This window comes from Bos indicus, chromosome 4, assembly GCF_029378745.1.
Source record: "Bos indicus isolate NIAB-ARS_2022 breed Sahiwal x Tharparkar chromosome 4, NIAB-ARS_B.indTharparkar_mat_pri_1.0, whole genome shotgun sequence".
NCBI lineage: Eukaryota > Metazoa > Chordata > Mammalia > Artiodactyla > Bovidae > Bos > Bos indicus.
Genome location: NC_091763.1, coordinates 109,068,631 through 109,089,524, shown reverse-complemented (window position 1 = coordinate 109,089,524; position 20,894 = coordinate 109,068,631).

The window sequence follows — 20,894 nt, the reverse complement described above, 5'->3', positions numbered from 1 at the left end:
GGGACAGCCCCCCGTAAAGTCAGAGGTGTAGGTGGGAACACAAAGCAAAGTAGGCAGACTCTGGTTTTGGGGGTAGATGCTTGAGAATTTCCAGGGGGACTCCTGAGGCTCGAGCTCACCTTTGCCTGTGCCGAGCCTCCTTCCTCATGACCTTTGCCAGGGGCGGAGCTCCTGCTCCCAGCAAAGTCCCTGGTGCCAAAAAGTTTAGGGACCACTGCTTTAAAAGGCTGAGTCAGTGCTGAGTCCACAAATCAAGCAGTAATAATTGGAGGGGCACCAGGCACTATGACCCTAGGGAGCCACAAGCAAAACGCTGCTTCTTGTTCCCTCAAATTTATACTTCGCTGGCCTAGAGATCTTAATTCCAGTTGGAAGGACAGTTTCATCAGAGACACAGCAATGATCCCACTGAACTAGAAGTTAAGCCTGCTACCTGGTCACTTGGGGCATTCATGCCTCTACGCAACAGGAGAAGCAAGAACGACGCTGTGGCTAGGGTGATGGATCCTGATTACCAAGGGAAAGCAGGACGACTCTTCTGCAGCAGCGGTAAGAAAGAGTATGTCTGGAAAATAGGAAATCCCTTAGGGTATTTCTGACAGAATGTGGCCCACTGGAGAAGGGAATGGCAAACCACTTCAGTATTCTTGCCTTGAGAACCCCATGAAGAGTGTGAAAAGGCAAAATGATAGGATACTGAAAGAGGAACTCCCCAGGTCAGTAGGGGCCCAGTATGCTACTGGAGATCAGTGGAGAAATAACTCCAGAAAGAATGAAGGGATGGAGCCAAAGCAAAAAGAATACCCAGCTGTGGATGTGACTGGTGATAGAAGCAAGGTCAGATGCTGTAAAGAGCAATATTGCACAGGAACCTGAAATGTTAGATCCATGAATCAAGGCAAATTGGAAGTAGTCAAACAGGAGGAGATGGCAAGAGTGAATGTCGACATTCTAGAAATCAGCGAACTAAAATGGACTGGAATGGGTGAATTTAACTCAGATGACCATTATATCTACTACTGCGGGCAGGAATCCCTCAGAAGAAATGGAGTGGCCATCATGGTCAACAAAAGAGTCCAAAATGCAGTACTTGGATGCAATCTCAAAAACGACAGAATAATCTCTGTTAGTTTCCAAGGCAAACCATTCAGTATCACGGTGATCCAAGTCTATGCCCCGACCAGTAATGCTGAAGAAGCTGAAGTTGAACGGTTCTATGAAGACCTACAAGACCTTTTAGAACTAACACCCAAAAAAGATGTCCTTTTCATTATAGGGGACTGGAATGCAAAAGTAGGAAGTCAAGAAACACCTGGAGTAACAGGCAAATTTGGCCTTGGAATACGGAATGAAGCAGGGCAAAGACTAATAGAGTTTTGCCAAGAAAATGCACTGGTCATAGCAAACACCCTCTTCCAACAACACAAGAGAAGACTCTACACATGGACATCACCAGATGGTCAACACTGAAATCAGATTGATTATATTCTTTGCAGCCAAAGATGGAGAAGCTCTATACAGTCAACAAAAACAAGACTGAGAGCTGACTGTGGCTCAGATCATGAATACCTTATTGCCAAATTCAGACTGAAATTGAAGAAAGTAGGGAAAACCACTAGACCATTCAGGTATGACCTAAATCAAATCCCTTATGATTATACAGTGGAAGAGAGAAATAGATTTAAGGGCCTAGATCTGATAGATAGAGTGCCTGTTGAACTATGGAATGAGGTCCATGACATTGTACAGGAGACAGGGATCAAGACCATCCCGATGGAAAAGAAATGCAAAAAAGCAAAATGGCTGTCTGGGGAGGCTTTACAAATAGCTGTGAGAAGAAGAGAAGCAAAAAGCAAAGAAGAAAAGGAAAGATATAAACATCTGAATGCAGAGTTCCAAAGAATAGCAAGAAGAGATAAGAAAGCCTTCCTCAGTGATCAATGCAAAGAAATAGAGGAAAACAACAGAATGGAAAAGTCTAGAAATCTCTTCAAGAAAATTAGACATACCAAGCATACATTTCATGCAAAGATGGGCTCAATAAAGGACAGAAATGGTATGGACCTAACAGAACCAGAAGATATTAAGAAGAGGTGGCAAGAATACACAGAAGAACTATACAAAAAAGATCTTCATGACCCAGATAATCACGATGATGTGATCACTGACCTAGAGCCAGACATCCTGGAATGTGAAGTCAAGTGGGCCTTAGAAAGCATAACTATGAACAAAGCTAGTGGAGGTGATGGAATTCCAGTTGAGCTATTTCAAATCCTGAAAGATGAAGCTGTGAAAGTGATGTACTCAATATGCCAGCAAATTTGGAAAACTCAGCAGTTGCCACAGGACTGGAAAAGGTTAGTTTTCATTCCAATCCCAAAGAAAGGCAATGCCAAAGAATGCTCAAACTACCGCACAATTGCACTCATCTCCAAGCCAGGCTTCAGCAATATGTGAACCGTGAACTTCCTGATGTTCAAGCTGGTTTTAGAAAAGGCAGAGGAACCAGAGATCAAATTGCCAACATCTGATGGATCATCAAAAAAACAAGAGAGTTCCAGAAAAACATCTATTTCTGCTTTATTAACTATGCCAAAACCTTTGACTGTGTGGTTCACAATAAACGGTGGAAAATTCTGAAAGAGATGGGAATACCAGACCACCTTACCTGCCTCTTGAGAAATCTGTATGCAGGTCAGGAAGCAGCAGTTAGAACTGGACATGAAACAACAGACTGGTTCCAAATAGGAAAAGGAGGAAGTCAAGGCTGTATATTGTCACCCTGCTTATTTAACTTATATGCAGAGTACATCATGAGAAATGCTGGACTAGAAGAAACACAAGCTGGAATCAAGATTGCCAGGAGAAATATCAATAACCTCAGATATGCACATGACACCACCCTTATGGCACTAAGTGAAGAGGAACTCAAAAGCCTCTTGATGAAAGTGAAAGAGGAGAGTCAAAATCTGAACAAGATTGCTGGGAGAAATATCAAGAACCTCAGATATGCAGATGACACCACCCTTATGGCAGAAAGTGAAGAGGAACTAAAAAGCCTCTTGATGAAAGTGAAAGTGGAGAGTGAAAAACTTGGCTTAAAACACAACATTCAAAAAACGAAGATCATGGCATCTGGTCCCATCCCTTCATGGGAAATAGATGGGAAAACAGTGGAAACAGTGTCAAACTTTATTTTTTGGGGCTCCAAAATCACTGCAGATGGTGACTGCAACCATTAAATTAAAAGACGCTTACTCCTTGGGAGGAAAGTTATGACCAACCTAGATAGCATATTCAAAAGCACAGACACGACTTTGCCAACAAAGGTTCGTCTAGTCAAGGCTATGGTTTTTCCTGTGGTCATGTATGGATGTGAGAGTTGGACTGTGAAGAAAGCTGAGTTCCGAAGAATTGATGCTTTTGGACTGTGGTGTTGGAGAAGACTCTTGAGAGTCCCTTGGACTGCAAGGAGATCCAACCAGTCCATTCTGAAGGAGATCAGCCCTGGGTGTTCTTTGGAGGGAATGATGCTGAAGCTGAAACTCCAGTACTTTGGCCACCTCATGTGAAGAGTTGACTCATTGGAAAAGACTCTGATGCTGGGAGGGATTGGGGGCAGGAGGAGAAGGGGATGACAGAGGATGAGATGGCTGGATGGCATCACTGACTCGATGGATGTGAGTCTGAGTGAACTCCGGGAGTTGGTGATGGACAGGGAGGCCTCGCATGCTGCAATTCATGGGGTCGTGAAGAGTCTGATGTGACTGAGGGACTGAACTGAACTGAACTGAACTAGGGTATCTCAGTATTATCATGCCTTGTCATTAAGGTCAATGGAAATCTAACAACACAGTCAGGGCAGAATGGTCCAGAAGATTTTTTCTTTTTCTTTTTTTTTTAAATTAGAGGATTATTGGTCTTCCCAGGTGGCACTAGTGGTAAAGAACCTGCCTGCCATGCAGGAGACATAAGAGTTGCAGGTTTGATCCCTGGGTTGGGAAGATCCCCTGGATGAGGGCAAGGTAACCCACTCCAATATTCTTGCCTGGAGAATCCCATGGACAGAGGAGCCTGGCAGGTCAGAGTCCACAGAGTCACAAAAAATCAGACTGGACTGAAGTGACTGAGCAAACATATATGTTGTGTTGGTTTCTGCCATGCAACAGTGGGAAATAGCCATAATTTTATATATATAAGCCATAATTATATATATATATATATATATATTATATCCCCTCCCTGTTGATCCTCCCTCCCCACTCCCACCCCACCCCTTTAGGTCATCACAGAGCACCAGGCTAGGCTCTATGTGTCATATAGCAACTTCCTAATAGCTATATATTTACATATGACAGTGTATATATGTCAATGTTGCTTTCTCAATTTGTCCTACCCTCTCCTTCCCCCACTGTGTCTATAAATCTGTTCTCTATATCTGCATCTTTTTTACTTCCCAGCAAATAGGTTCATCAGTAGTAAATTTCTAGATTCCATCAGTTCAGTTCAGTTCAGTCGCCCAGTCGTGTCCGACTCTTTGCAACCCCATGAATCGCAGCATGCCAGGCCTCCCTGTCCATCACCAACTCCTGGAGTTCACTCAAACTCATGTCCATCGAGTTGGTGATGCCCTCCAGCCATCTCATCCATTGTCATCCCCTTCTCCTCCTGCCCCCAATCCCTCCCAGCATGAGTCTTTTCCAATGAGTCAACTCTTCGCATCAGGTGGCCAAAGTATTGGAGTTTCAGCTTTAGTATCAGTCCTTCCAAAGAACACCCAGGACTGATCTCCTTTAGGATGGACTGGTTGGATCTCCTTGCAGTCCAAGGGACTCTCAAGAGTCTTCTCCAACACCACAGTTCAAAAGCATCAATTCTTCGGAACTCAGCTTTCTTCACAGTCCAACTCTCACATCCATACATGACCACAGGAAAAACCATAGCCTTGACTAGACGGACCTTTGTTGGCAAAGTCATGTCTCTTCTTTTTAATATGCTATCTAGGTTGGTCATAACTTTCCTTCCAAGGAGTAAGCGTCTTTTAATTTTATGGCTGCAATCACCACCTGCAGTGATTTTGGAGCCCCCAAAAATAAAGTCTGACACTGTTTCCACTGTTTTCCCATCTATTTCCCATGAAGCGATGGGACCGGATGCCATGATCTTAGTTTTCTGAATGTTGAGTTTTAAGCCAACTTTTTCACTCTCCTCTTTCACTTTCATCAAGAGGCTTTTTAGTTCCTCTTCACTTACTGCCATAAGGGTCGTGTCATCTGCATATCTGAGGTTATTGATATTTCTCCCGGCAATCTTGATTCCAGCTTGTGCTTCCTCCAGCCCAGCGTTTCTCATGATGTACTCTGCATGTAAGTTAAATAAGCAGGGTGACAATATAAAGCCTTGATATACTCCTTTTCCTATTTGGAACCAGTCTGTTGTTCCATGTCCAGCTCTAACTGTTGCTTCCTGACCAGCATATAGATTACTCAAGAGGAAGGTCAGGTGGTCTGGTATTTCCATCTCTTTCAGAACTTTCCACAGTTTATTGTGGTCCACACAGTCAAAGGCTTTGGCATAGTCAATAAAGCAGAAATAGATGTTTTTCTGGAACTCTCTTCCTTTTTCCATGATCCATCAGATGTTGGCAATTTGATCTCTGGTTCCTCTGCCTTTTCTAAAACCAGCGTGAACATCTGGAAGTTCACAGTTCACGTACTCCTGAAGCCTGCCTTGGAGAATTTTGAGCATTACTTTACTAGCATATGCATCTTTGTTACTTCCCTGCAAATAGGCTTATCAGTTGTATTTTTCTAGATTCCATATATATGTGTTAATATATGATATTTGTTTTCGTCTTTCTGACATACTTCAGGCTGTATAATGGGCTCTGGGTTCATCCATTTCACTGCAACTGACTCAAATTCATTCTACCCTCAGAATAGGAGAAAATAATTGCAAATGAAGCAACTGACAAATGATTAATCTCCTAAATACACAAGCAGCAAATGAAGCTCAAACCAGAAAAAAAAAAAAAAAAAAAAAAAAACCCAATCAAAAAGTGGCCAGAAGCCCTAAACAGACATTTCGCCAAAGACTTCAGATCAGATCAGATGAGTCACTCAGTCGTGTCCGACTCTTTGTGACCCCGTGAATTGCAGCAAGCCAGGCCTCCCTGTCCAACACCAACTCCTGGAGTTCACTCAGACTCACATCCATCAAATCAGTGATGCCATCCAGCCATCTCATCCTCTGTTGTCCCCTTCTCCTCTTGCCCCCAATCCCTCCCAGCATCAGAATCTTTTCCAATGAGTCAACTCTTTGCATGAGGTGGCCAAAGTACTGGAGTTTCAGCTTCAGCATCATTCCCTCCAAAGAACACCCAGGGCTGATCTCCTTCAGAATGGACTGGTTGGATCTCCTTGCAGTCCAAGGGACTCTCAAGAGTCTTCTCCAACACCACAGTTCAAAAGCATCAATCTTCAGTGCTCAGCCTTCTTCACAGTCCAACTCTCACATCAATACATGACCACAGGAAAAACCAAAGCCTTGACTAGACGAAAGACATACAGATAGCTAATAAACATGAAAAATTGCTCAGCATCACTCATTATTAGAGAAATGCAAATCAAAACTACAATGAGGTATAATTGTACCAGCCAGGTATATCATTGTACCAGCCAGGTATATCATCACACCAGCCAGAATGGTCATCCTCAAAAAACCTACAATGAATGCTGGAGAAGATGTAGAGAAAAGGGAACCCTCCTACAGTGTTGGTGGAAATACAAATTGATGAAACCACTATGGAGAACAATATGGAGACTCCTTAATAAACTAAGAATAAAATTACCGTATGACCCAGAATTTCCACTACTGAGCATATATACCTGAGAAGACCACAATTCAAAAAGACACATGTACCCCAATGTTCATTGCAGCACTATTTACAGAATCCAGGACATGGATGCAATGTAGATGTCTAACAACAAATGAATGGATAAAGAAGATGTGGTATACACATATGATGGAATATTACTCAGCCAGAAGCTTTTAGAATGAAGGTTTGGATCACTCCATCAAGTTGGATGGCATCACCAATTCAATCAACGCACATGAGTTTGAGCAGACTCCAGGAGATGGTGGAGGACAGGGGAACCTGGCATGCTGCACTCCATGAGGTCACAAAGAGTCAGACCAGACTGAGCAACTGAACAACATCAGGTAAAGAACCATGATCAGGTGCTTGATGAAGGCAAAGAGACTACAGAATGAGTAGTAGAAGAAGGTAGTTATAAATACCACCTACAACCTTGTGAGCAGTTATAGAAATGAAGACTGTAAGTACAGTCATCACTTTGTATGTGCAGGGGAGAGGTTCCTAGACCCCCATGGATACCAAAATCCAAGGATGCTCAAGTCACTCATATAAAATGGCACAGCACTGTCAACACTTTTTGTCCATGGCTCCACATCTACTGATTCCACCAACCTTGGATTAAAATTCAGTCCATGGTTCGTTGAATCTATGGATGCAAACCCTGTCGATACAGATGGGGTGACTGTATTTATTGAAAAAAAATCTGTGTATAAATGAACCTACATAGTCCAAATCCACATCATTCAAGGGTCAATGAAATTTTCTTCTTATTTCATAATAAATATGTTTGTATGCATTTATACATATATTAAACAAATATCTCTCATTTTTTTTCCTCTTTCATTCTCTCATCTTATAGCATAAGATGTATTGACTTTATATCAGTATTTAATTATTGTTAATTTTATAGTATTTAAGTTATGGAGAAGGCAATGGCAACCCACTCCAGTACTCTTGCCTGGAAAATCCCATAGACGGAGGAGCCTGGTAGGCTGCAGTCCATGGGGTCATGAAGAGTCAGACACGACTGAGCGACTTCACTTTCACTTTTCACTTTCATGCATTGGAGAAGGAAATGGCAACCCACTCCAGTGTTCTTGCCTGGAAAATCCCATAGACGGAGGAGCCTGGTAGGCTGCAGTCCATGGGGTCGCTAAGAGTAGGACACGACTGAGCAACTTAACTTTCACTTTTCACTTTCATGCATTGGAGAAGGAAATGGCAACCCACTCCAGTGTTCTTGCCTGGAGAATCCCAGAGACAGTGGGGCCTGGTGGGCTGCCGTCTATGGGGTCGCATAGAGTTGGACACGACTGACGCAACTTAGCAGCAGCAACAGCATTTAAGTTACAGGACATCAGAAGAAGAAGAAATAACACTTAAATACTTCTTCTCCTGGGGAAGAGATTAGTACATTTTTGGTTTGAATTAGGATAATTATATCATGTTAGTTGGAATCACAACCTTGCTATTGTCTTGTTTGGAGATTAAGTTTAAAGAGACAACTGTGTGCTCAGTCATTCAGTCATATCCAACTTGTGACCCCATGGACTATAGTCCACCAGGCTCCTCTGTCCATGGGATTTTCCAGCCAAGAATACTGGAGTGGGTTGCCATTTCCTACTCCAGTGGATATTCTCAACCCAGGTCTGGAACTCAGGGATTAAACCCACATCTACATTTCCTGCATTTGCAGGTGGATTCTTTACCACTGAGCCACCTGGGAAGCCCCAAAAAGTTGAGTGTGAGTGAAATTGATAAGGGGTGGACTTGTGATAATAGTTTCATGTTTTAACTTGACCAGGCAAAGGGATCCCCAGATAACTGGTAGAACACGATTTCTGGGTATGTCTGTGAGGGTGTCTCCAAAAGAGATTAGCATTTAAATCAGTAGACTAAGAAAAGACAGTCACCTCAACCATGCAGGTGGATACCATTCAGTCCTTCAAGGGCCTGGATAGAACACACAAGTAGAGGAGGGTCAAATTCACTCTCTCTGCTTGAGTTAGATATCCATCTTCTCCTGCTCTTAAACATTAATGTTACTGGTTCTTGAGCTTTCGGACTCAGATGGAGACTTGCACCATTAGCTCCCAAGTCTCAGATTTTCAGACTTAGACTGAATTACACCACCTCTTTCCTGGTTTTTTCAACTTGCTAACAGCACATCGTGGAACTTCTTGCCCTCCATAACGATGTAAACCAGTTCCTATAATCAATCTCTCCCTTTTCTCTCTCTCTTCTGTATCTGTCAACTATTCATCTATATATTTTTGGTTCTGGGTGAGTAGAAAATCCATTTACACATTATTAATGGTTTTTCTTCATTCCATTAACAAGTGATTGTATATACCAAACCCTAGCCATACATAAATAATTAGGAGAAGGAGTCACCCTCTCAAACTGGAGATATTTACTTCCTCTCAGAGGATCCCTTCCCCAGGATGAGGCAGATTCTGTGCCACGTGTAACAGAGTCTTATTCTTGGGCCCAGTCCCATCATTTCTTTTCCCAAAACAGTCTTCCAAGTGAATCCAGGACCAACATAAGAAGAATATCATCAAAACAAAACAACTGCTCACTCTTATGATCTATGAAGTATAAGTCAAGTATTCTTAGGAACATTTATATTTTACACTCCTGCATACATACTTTTCTTTCACTTGAAGTGATTATTTTCCTTTATCTTTCTCTTCCCTTGGTCCTGTGCACATTTTGTTGCTTTCTCTAAGAGAGATAAATAGATAGTTCCATAGCCTTGTACTATCCCTATGGAAAAAGTAGGGTATCTTAGGATTTCTAATTGATTTTTGCTGACTCATAATAACATTCTAAGTTATAACATAAGTGAACAATAAGTTTTAATTATGTTATAAGATATAATTATGTTTTAGCATATATTATTATTATAACATTAGTTATGAACACTTTGCTATGAACCATTATGAAGTGAGAAACCCTATAATCCCTTTTTCATACTTACCTTGAGTGAGAACCACTTGAATAGTTGGTTATGTGTGTTTGTGTGTGTGTGTGTGTACACGCATAGGGACATGCTTTGACTGAATAAGAGCCTCTGTACTGAGAGGCTCAGATCTCCTCAGCCATTCTTCCTGGTTCCCCAGTGAAGTTTGGCAAGTAACCCATAGTAACGTGTCTAGCTTTCCAAGCCAGCCTGCAAGTAGACACTTATTACAATGATGTAAATGATAAATGATGTGTGCAAACAGTATGGTTTATGAGCAAATGCTAATCTAATATATGTTTGTCTGTTTTTCCTTCCTGGCTCACAAATAAAGGCTGACTCTTTGGGGGCTTTTGTTTATTTAAACCAAGAAGAAAAGATGATGATGTATCGACAGTCTTCAGTATTTTTCCCTTGACAAATGTGTGGCAGCCTTCAATTGGATCCAAGTACTTCTGTTTTTATTCTCAATCCCATCTCTGAAAATGATTACTGTATTTTGCTATTGGTCGTACACTGACTAATTCTTCTACAGAATATTGATTTCTAATTTTGTTGCTGGCAGCTCATCATTCAACTTGTAAGATACATTATTCTTTCTGGGAATTGAAGTTTCATATTATCCATCTTGATCCTTTATTCTAAGCAACATTATCTCTCTTTTTTTTTTTTTTTTTAATACCTCAGGGTTCTTTTTCTCCCTAAGGATTTAACTTGTTTAAAAATGCATGTTTCTTCATGGCATTTTTGTTAATGAAGTATTAAACTTTGTTACAAGACACACAGGGGGATTGATTTGGGAGCCTGATTTTTGAGGAAGTAGGAAAAAGCCACTCGATTAACCTTAATATTGCATTAGTGGTATAAACTGCATACCCAGAAACTCCCAAGCCATGAGGAAGCCAAAAAGAGAGGTCCAGGTTCTCTTTTCATGGAGTTTTCTTTCCTAGAATCACGTATAGATTTATCTTAGCATTATGGCATCTGTTTCTCTTGAACAAAAAGTGCAGGGAGAAGAGAGAAATACATTGAATCAAATGAAGAAGTAGAAGCCCAGATAGGTCTACACCATCACCTGTGTTTGTAATGGTTCAGCACCCTTTACAATTCTTTCTTGGTTTACCTTAAAATGAAGCAAGATCTGATTGTCAGTTGGCTCCTGGGGCCAAAAGGATGCTTTCTCCAAGGGCATGGGGAGGGAGGGAGAGGAGAGAACAGGGGACTTTTACATTCAAAGGAATACTTCCCTGGTGGCTCAGATGGTAAAGAATCCACTGGCAATGTGGGAGACCCAGGTTTGATCCCTGGGTTGCGAAGATCCTCTGAAGAAGGGAATGGCTACCCACTCCAGTATTCTTGCCTGGAGAATTCTATGGACAGAGGAGCCTGGTGCCTACAGTCCAGGGGGTCATAAGCTGGACATGACTGAGCAATTAACACTTTTTCCAACTCTCGCTTCTGCTGGCCTTAGCAGAATGCAGTGAGTCTCCCTGTCTGCACTCTCCCTTCCTTTACAAGCCAATCTGCACATCACTCCCACACTAATCTTCTAAAATGAAGCTTTTATCATGTCACTCCCCTGCTCAGGAACCTGTAGTGGATGATAATAATAGTATTAATGCCTCACATTAGCACAGAGGTTTTCCATTTACAGACTGCTCTCCCATTCGTTATCTCATTTCTTCCTAACAACAATCTCTTGAGTACTTGCTAGGTCGTGTCTGAACCCCTTACACTGAGCACAATCTTAACACTTTCTTGACCAGTCGGTTGGCTTTCTCTCTCTTCTCCCAGGTGAAGCCTTCAGTCTCTCCTTTGCCCCCCAGACATCCTTCATGTCTCACCTTCAAGCACTGCCTTTTGTATTCCCCCTGCTCTCTGCCTGAAAATACTCCACCCTTCTTTGCCCTCAGACGAAAACCAGGAGCAAGGCCTGATGGCCACAGGAATCATGGTTTCTGAGGAAGGTCTGCAATAGAACACCTCTCCTTTTTGGCTTCACTCCACACAGTTTGTGCATGGACATGTTGGATGATTTCTTCAACTCCCATGAGCTGACCTTCATCAGTGAAGTTGTATTTGGCATATAAACTCACCCTTCTGACACTTCTCTGCATGTTTTGTTTTTTTGGGGGGCTCACTTTCCTTGCAGATTCAAATTAGGCAATGACTGGATCCACCAGGAAATTTGCTCAACCTCTAGGCACAGCTCTGAATTCAGAGTTTTGTCAAGATCCTATCATTAGAAAACCTGACATATCTACTAACCTCACAGAGAATTCCATAGAAGTGCTTTCTCCTTTTATTTTTATTAACTTCAATTTCTTTCTGGAAAAGCTTTAAAATAATCAACATGATATAATCTCCCCACTTAAAACCCAAAAAACTAATGAGGTAGGCGTAAGTGATGCAGACTTTCTTAACCTCTTTCATAACCTTGAATGCCTGCATAGAGAGGTCTACTTCCTCAGTCTCCCTGGGAGCTAGATTCTAGGTCAGATGAAAGCCAAAGCCAAGGTTTTTTCCTCTATAAAATTATAGCCACAGTATGCACTCCTGAGACCTTTATGAAATTATTTGTAATGGGATTGTATTTTTCTGTGGTTATTCAAATTGAGTGCTAAAAGTTCATGAAAATAGATGTGTAAGAGTCCAAAGTTAAAAAGTGCTCATTGTTTCAGCATCTCTACATGGAAAAGAGTTCTTTTTTTTTTTTTTTTTTCCAATTTCTTTGTCTTTCTCTTGATCACTTTTTTTCTCCCACTTTCTCTCTCTCCTTCCCTTGCCTTCTTAGCTCAGCTCTCCTTTTCTTCTCTTCCCTACTTTTCTTTTTTAAATATTATTTATTTATGTGGCTCTGTGGGTCTTAGTTGTAGCACACCAGATGTGTTTTCATTTTAGTCATCTTGCAAGCACTTAGTTGCAGCTTGTGGGCTCTAGTTTCCTGACCATGGACCAAATCCACCCCCTCTGCATTGGGAGCAAGGAGTCTCAGCTGCTGGACAACCAAGGAAGCCCCCTTCGTTTTCTACTTCCCTCCTTTCCTCTTTTTATCCTTTCCATCTTCCTATTGACTATGGTAAATTTGACTATGTGGGTCACAACAAACTGGAAAAGTCTTAAAGAGATGGGAATACTAGACCACCTTACCTGTCTTCTGAGAAACCAGTATGCAGGTCAAGAAGCAACAGTTAGAACCAGACATGGCACAACAGACTGATTCCAAATTGGGAAAGGAGTATGTCAAGGCTTAATATTGTCACCCTGTTTATGTAAATTATATCAGAGTCAGATCAGATCAGATCAGTCACTCAGTCGTGTCCAACTCTTTGCAACTCCATGAACCGCAGCACGCCAGGCCTCCATGTCCAGTACCAACTCCCAGAGATCACTCAGACTCACGTCCATCGAGTCAGTGATGCCATCCAGCCATCTCATCCTCTGTCATCCCCTTCTCCTCTTGCCCCCAATCCCTCCCAGCATCAGAGTCTTTTCCAATGAGTCAACTCTTCACATGAGGTGGCCAAAGTACTGGAGTTTCAGCTTTAGCATCAGTCCTTCCAAAGAAACCCCAGGGCTGATCTCCTTCAGAATGGACTGGTTGGATCTCCTTGCAGTCCAAGGGACTCCTCAAGAGTCTTCTCCAACACCACAGCGCAAAAGCATCAATTCTTCGGCGCTCAGCCTTCTTCACAGTCCAACTCTCACATCCATACATGACCACAGGAAAGACCATAGCCTTGACTAGACGGACCTTTGTTGGCAAAGTAATGTCTCTGCTTTTGAATATGCTATCTAGGTTGGTCATAGCTTTCCTTCCAAGGAGTAAGCGTCTTTTAATTTCATGGCTGCAGTCACCATCTGCAGTGATTTTGGAGCCCCCAAAAATAAAGTCTGACACTGTTTCCACTGTTTCCCCATCTATTTCCCATGAAGTGATGGGACCGGATGCCATGATCTTTGTTTTTTGAATGTTGAACTTTAAGCCAACTTTTTCACTTTCCACTTTCACCTTCATCAAGAGGCTTTTTGGTTCCTCTTCACTTTCTGCCATAAGGGTGGTATCATCTGCATATCTGAGGTTACTGATATTTCTCCCGGCAACCTTGATTCCAGTTTGTGTTTCTTCCAGTCCAGCGTTTCTCATGATGTACTCTGCATATAAGTTAAATAAACAGGGTGACAATATACAGCCTTGATGTACTCCTTTTCCTATTTGGAACCAGTCTGTTGTTCCATGTCCAATTCTAACTGTTGCTTCCTGACCTGCATACAAATTTCTCAAGAGGCAGATACCAGAGTAGATCTTATGAAATGCCAGGATGGATGAAGCACAAGCTGGAATCAAGATTGTCAGAAAAAAACATTAATAACCTCAGATAAGCAGATGACACCACCCTTATGGCAGAAAGTGAAGAGGAACTAGAACTAAAGAACCTCTTGATGAAGGTGAAAGAGGGGAGTGGAAAAGCTGGCTTAAAATTCAACATTCAAAAAATGAGATCATGGCATCCAATCCCATCACTTCAAGGTGAATAGATTGGGAAACAATGGAAACAGTGACAGACTTTAGTTTCTTGGGCTCCAAAATCAATGCAGATGGTGACTGCAGCCACAAAATTAAAAGATGCTTGCTCCCTGGAAAAAAGCTATGACAAACCTAGACAGTGCATTAAAAAGCAGAGACATTACTTTGCTGACAAAAGTTTCATATAGTAAAAGCTATGGTTTTTCCAGTGGTCATTTATGGATGTGAGAGTTGGACCATAAAGAAGGCTGAGCACTGAAGAATTATGCTTTTGAGATGTGGTGCTGGAGAAGACTCTTGAGGGTCCCTTGGACTGTAAGGAGATCAAACCAATCAATCCTAAAGGAATCAATCTTGAATATTCATTGGAAGGACTGGTGCTGAAGCTGACATTCCAATAATTTGGCCACCTGATATGAAGAGTTGACTCATTGGAAAAGATCCCGTTGTTGGGAAAGACCGAAGGCAAGAGGAGAAGGGCACGACAGAGGACAAGATGGTTGGACGGCATCACTGATTTGATGGGCATGAGTTTGAGCAAGCTCTGGGAGATTGTGAAGGACAGGGAAGCCTGGCATGCTCAGTCCATGGGGTGGCAAAGAGTCATACAGGACTGAGTGGCAGAACAACAATACTCTTTTACACTAATTCTTTAGTCATAGAAATTACCATTTGCCAGACAACCTTAAATACAAACAAACTTATAATTAAATCATAATTTAATCAGAACTCAAGTCTGAATAGAACAGTCCTGGAGAATAAAGTACGAATGCGTATTTTTACACCAAGATCCCCTAGTTCATCAACAAACCCAGGTGACAAAGGCAACTATTGACAAATGGCCACATTCAGGAGGGACCACTTCTGGTGCGTCTCCATCCTCCCCACCACAGGCTGCTTTGCACTTCCTGTCACTGATCCCCTCTGCTGCCGTCTTTCTTGATCACTCTGGTTTGTCCCCTTCAACTTTACTAGCAGATAAACTTCTCTGCCCATTATTCAGTGTAGAACCTGTACTTTTACACCCCCAATCATCATAACATACAGAGGAAAAACAACAATCTTTGTTTCAAAAACTAGACTTAAATTATCTAAATCGATAATCCTACTCTTCCATTGCTTTGTTCTTCCTAGTTTCTATAATCCCATTGATACCCTGATGACAAGCACATTTGCATCTGCTCTATCCTACAGTATATTGTCACCTTACCCTGAGCTATACCCCTAACTGCCTTGATGTCTTACCTGAGGATGTGACCTAGACCTGATCCCTGAGGGCTGTTGAATCCTCTCATCACCAAACCCTTCTCAGCCTGAAGATGCTGACCTGTTCATTTACAAATAAAACCAGGCATTAAAATCAAGATGCACCTAAATGGACTGTTCATGCACCAATCAGGATCTTTCTTTTCCCTATTATAAAATAATGCCAATTATCTACTAATAATTACAGTCAATAACACCTTCCAAATTGTGATTGCCAAGCATAAAATCAGTTCAGTTCAGTTGCTCAGTCGTGTCCAACTCTTTGCGACCCCATGAATCGCAGCACGCCAGGCCTCCCTGTCCATCACCAACTCCCGGAGTTCACCCAGACCCACGTCCATCGAGTCAGTGATGCCATCCAGCCATCTCATCCTCTGTCGTCCCCTTCTCCTCCTGCCCCCAATCCCTCCCAGCATCAGAGTCTTTTCCAATGAGTCAACTCTTTGCATGAGGTGGCCAAAGTACTGGAGTTTCAGCTTTAGCATCATTCCTTCCAAAGAAATTCCAGGGCTGATCTCCTTCAGAATGGACTGGTTGGATCTCCTTGAAGTCCAAGGGACTTAAATAGCTTCATGTAAATCTGTCAGTGGAGCTTAGCTTCAGCTGTGTAACAGTGGCACACAGTTAGACACTGTTTCCAGAATAATAAACTACTTTGTGTTGTAGGGGTGAGGGGTCATTTGTTTCATATTTTTAATCTGTTTCTTTAGTGACTGTATCTGTTAGGGTTCTTCAAAAGAGAGAAGAGAGAACAGTAGGTAACTGAGAAAACTGGCCCACATAACTGGCGGATAGCAAGTCCAAAACTCATAGGGCAGCATACAACAGCCTAGCCAAGTTGACACATAAGATTAACCAACAAGTGATGATATGTATTCATTTTAGTACCAGTTATTTAGTACCTAAAATGTCATAGGTTATTTTCTTGCTGCTTTGAGTGAGGAGTCCCTTGTAATCCTCAGTACAAGCTTATGAATTATCTGTGGCCATTTTCACTTGTGACATGAGGAAACTGATTCTCTGAAAAACGATTTTTGTCCAAAGTCACAAAGACAGTCCCAGATGAGCTATTTAAAATCCTAAAAGATGATGCTGTGAGAGTGCTGCAGTCAATATGCCAGCAAATTTGGGAAACTCAGCAGTGGCCACAGGACTGGAAAAAGTCAGTGTTCACTGCAATCTCAAAGAAGAACAATGTCAAAGAATGTTCAAACTGCTGCACAATTGCACTCATTTCACATGCTAGCAAGGTCATGCTCAAAATCCTCCAAGCTAGGCTTCAACAATACATGAACCAATTACTTTCAGATGTACAAGCTGGATTTAGAAAAAGCAGAGGAACCAGAATCAAATTGCTAACATGAGCTGGATCATAGAAAAAGCAAGAGAATTCAAAAAAAAAATTTACTTCTGCTTCATTGACTATACTAAAGCCTTTGACTGTGTAGATCACAACAAACTGTGGAATATACTTGAAGAGATGTGAATACCAGACCACCTTAACTGCCTCCTGAGAAACCTGTATGCAGGACAAGAAGCAACAGTTAGAACTGTACATGGAACAATGGACTAGTTTGAAATTGGGAAAGGAGTACGTCAAGTCTGTATATTGTCACTCTGCTCATTTTACTTATATAGAGAGTATGTCATGAGAAACGCAGGAATGGATGACTCACAAGCTGGCAAGAAGATTGCCAGGAGAAATATCAGCAAGAATATCAACAACCTCAGATATGCAGATGATACCACTTTAATGGCAAAAAGTGAAGAGGAACTAAAGAGCCTCTTGATGAGGGTGAAAGAGGAGAGTGAAAAAGCTGGATTAAAACTCATTCATAAAAAGAAGATCATGGCATCCAGTCCCATCACTTCATGGCAAATAGATGGGGAAACAATGGAAGCAGAGTCAGATTTCATTTTCTTGGGCTCCAAAATCACTGCAAATGGTGACTGCAGCCACGAAATTAAAAGACTCTTGCTCCTTGGAAGAAAAGTTATGACAAACCTAGACAGTGCATTAAAAAGAAGAGACATTACTTTGCCGACAAAGGGCTGTACAGTCAAAGCTATAGTTTTTCCAGTAGTCATGTATGGATGTGAGGGAGTTGGGTCATAAAGAAGGCTGAACATCAAAGAATTGACGCTTTAGAACTGTGGTGCTAGAGAAGATTCTTGAGAGTCCCTTGGACAACAAGGAGATCAAATCAGTCAATCCTAAAGGAAATCAACCCTGGATATTCATTGGAAGGACTGTTGCTGAAGCTAAAGCTCCAAACATTTAGCCACTTGATGTGAAGAAGCAACTCATTGGAAAAGACCCTGATGCTGGAAAAGATTGAGAGCAAGAGGAGAAGAGGGTGGGTGACAGAGGATGAGATTATTGGATAGCATCATTAATTCAATGGACATGAGTTTGAGCAAATTCAGGGAGATAGTGAAGGACAGGGAAGCCTGGCATGCTGCAGTTCAAGGGGTTGCAAAGAGTTGGACATGACTTAGCAACTGAACAACAAGATAATATATGGTTCAATCAGGAGTGAGACTCGAGTGTACTTGACTGCAAAATGTGACAGAATGAACACTTGAGATCAAAAAAGATTCGGAGAATCCAGATTCAGATACCTTCTTTCACACTAACTAGCTTTTGAACTTGAGGTGTGTAACATTATTTTCTTCCTATCTGCAATGAAGAATTTGAATTGGATCTTCTCTAAAGATATTCTGTATTTCTGTTTTGGAACAGTACACACTTTACCTGCCTCTCTTTTAGAATACAGTGTTGTCTTTTAAAGGGCAGACATTTCTTTGGAGTTTGGGTTGGGCTGTTCTCTTGAGCCACATAATGAAAATTTTGTGCTGGTTGATTATTCAATTACAACAGAGAAAAGACAAAGCATTATAAGGAATTATGAATCTACACACTGGAAGGAAATCCTCTGATTTTGTTTTGCCTATCACCCTTCCCATCTGTACTTGTGTTAAAGTGAAACAAAATACAATTTAATGAAAAGGGAGCCAAATGAATGGAAGTAAACCATAAGCATGGCTAATGCCAGATGGTGAAATCTGCAGAGCTTCACTCAACACTTTTTTCTTCCTAGGTATTTTGGCCCAGTATCTACAGACTTCGGTAATGGAAAGCAAGTTTTTAACACCATTACCTCCTGCTGAGCCAATGCAGTTTATGAAAAAGCAGGCTGGATTCTTTTCATCTCATACATCAACTCCAGCACTGTCGGCTAAGTTCCATTTGCAGAATCTTTATTACTGCTGATGATGTCAGAGGAAAGGAACATAGCGTGATTAATAGATTGCAGGTGGAATTTACAACACTGGCAGCAAAAAAATGATCTTTTGATTTATCAACTGAGAACATTCAATATAAAAGTCACTGAGAGTGAATAAATGTGTTCAAAACTCACCAGATCACTTTAGAAATTGATTTTCTATTTATAATTACAATTTAAATGTCATTTAAAGAGCTCCCTTCCTTGCTGTTTTGCATGTATTTCTTTAGTATATTAGAATCATTTGCCTAAGGGGAATCACTACAGAGAATTTTTATATAAGGACCTACTTTTGCTTTTGTGAATAACTTACTCTAATTCCAAGACAATGAAGCATATTTGTATATTTGCACTGAAGTTACATGATTTTTTATGATTACTGTGCTCATTTGCTCAGAACATAATATTTTCAGAGAGTCCAAGTTTTACCCTACTTTTCTTTTTAACTTCCTCTTTAATCAAAAAGACAGAATTTAACACCTTATTGTCTGACCTAAGCTTTTTTTCTAGAAGATCCAAATCAAGTTGGATTGTTTATTATTTACAGTAGCAGAGATGGCTAGTGTTAGGTAATGACTTGGTAAAAGGTTCACAAATTCTTGGAGTCAATTCAATTGCTTGCCTTTCTTATAACACTATTGCCTTTTAAATAGGTATCCAAATCTAAGAGTAGCTAATGTTGCTTTTAAAAAATAAATTTCACAAAGAATAAAAGCATTACTTTTAAAGAAGAATTCCTAGGTATTGCAAGATCAATGTGTTATTGAAAGGGTAAGAAACATGTTGAGAAAAAATATCAGTTGAAATTTTTATATAGTGTTCACTCTTTACTCTCATAACCCTAATTTGATTTTCTTTGTTGACTCTATAACAATTCATCCATTCTTATGGAGTTAGCCGAGATGGATTCTTCATTCAGTCTCATTTTTTCATTCAGCTGACATTTTTCATTGATACTTACATGGTCAATTTTGCTTGTAATGGAGGATATTTTTGATAGTATCAGAAATATGTAGTACATATTAGAAAGGTCAGTTTCAGAAGATATGGAGAAAGCCCAGTAGTAGTATCAGCTTCTGTGCATTAGAGACAACCTGCAGAATTCTTTCTATTATTTTTGTGGCATCAATACATTGACCATGTTAACTTTATAACTACAGTTGCTTGACAAATTTTAAATTTTGTATTGAAACACAAAATATCCTGGATACCCAAAATAATCTTGAGAAAAAGAACAAAATTGGAGGAATCATGCTCCCCAACTTCAGGGTATACTACAAAGCTACAGTAATCAAAACAGTATGGCATTATCACAGAAATAGATAGGTAGATTGTTGGAATAGAACAGAGACCATAGAAATAAACCCATACACTTTGGTCAATTAACCCATGACAAAGGAAGCAATAATATCTAATGGGGGAAACAGTCTTCAATAAGTGTTGCTGGGGAAACTGTAGCTACTGTTCAATTCAGTTCAGTTCAGTCACTCAGTCATGTCCGACTCTTTGTGACTCCATGAATCGCAGCACACCCAGGCCTCCCTGTCCATCACCAACTCCTGGAGTTCACTCAAACTCACGTCCATTGAGTCAGTGATGCCATCCAGCCATCTCATCCTCTGTCGTCCCCTTCTCCTCCTGCCCCCAATCCCTCCCAGCATCAGAGGCTTTTCCAATGAGTCAACTCTTCACATGAGGTGGCCAAAGTACTGGAGTTTCAGCTTTAGCATCATTCCTTCCAAAGAACACCCAGGGCTGATCTTCTTTAGAATCAACTGGTTGGATCTCCTTGCAGTCCAAGGGACTCTCAAGAGTCTTCTTCAACACCACAGTTCCAAAGCATCAATTCTTCAGCGCTCAGCTTTCTTCACAGTCCAACTCTCATGACCACTGGAAAAACTATAGCCTTGACTAGATGGACCTTTGCTGGCAAAACAATGTCTCTGCTTTTCAATATGCTATCTAGGTTGG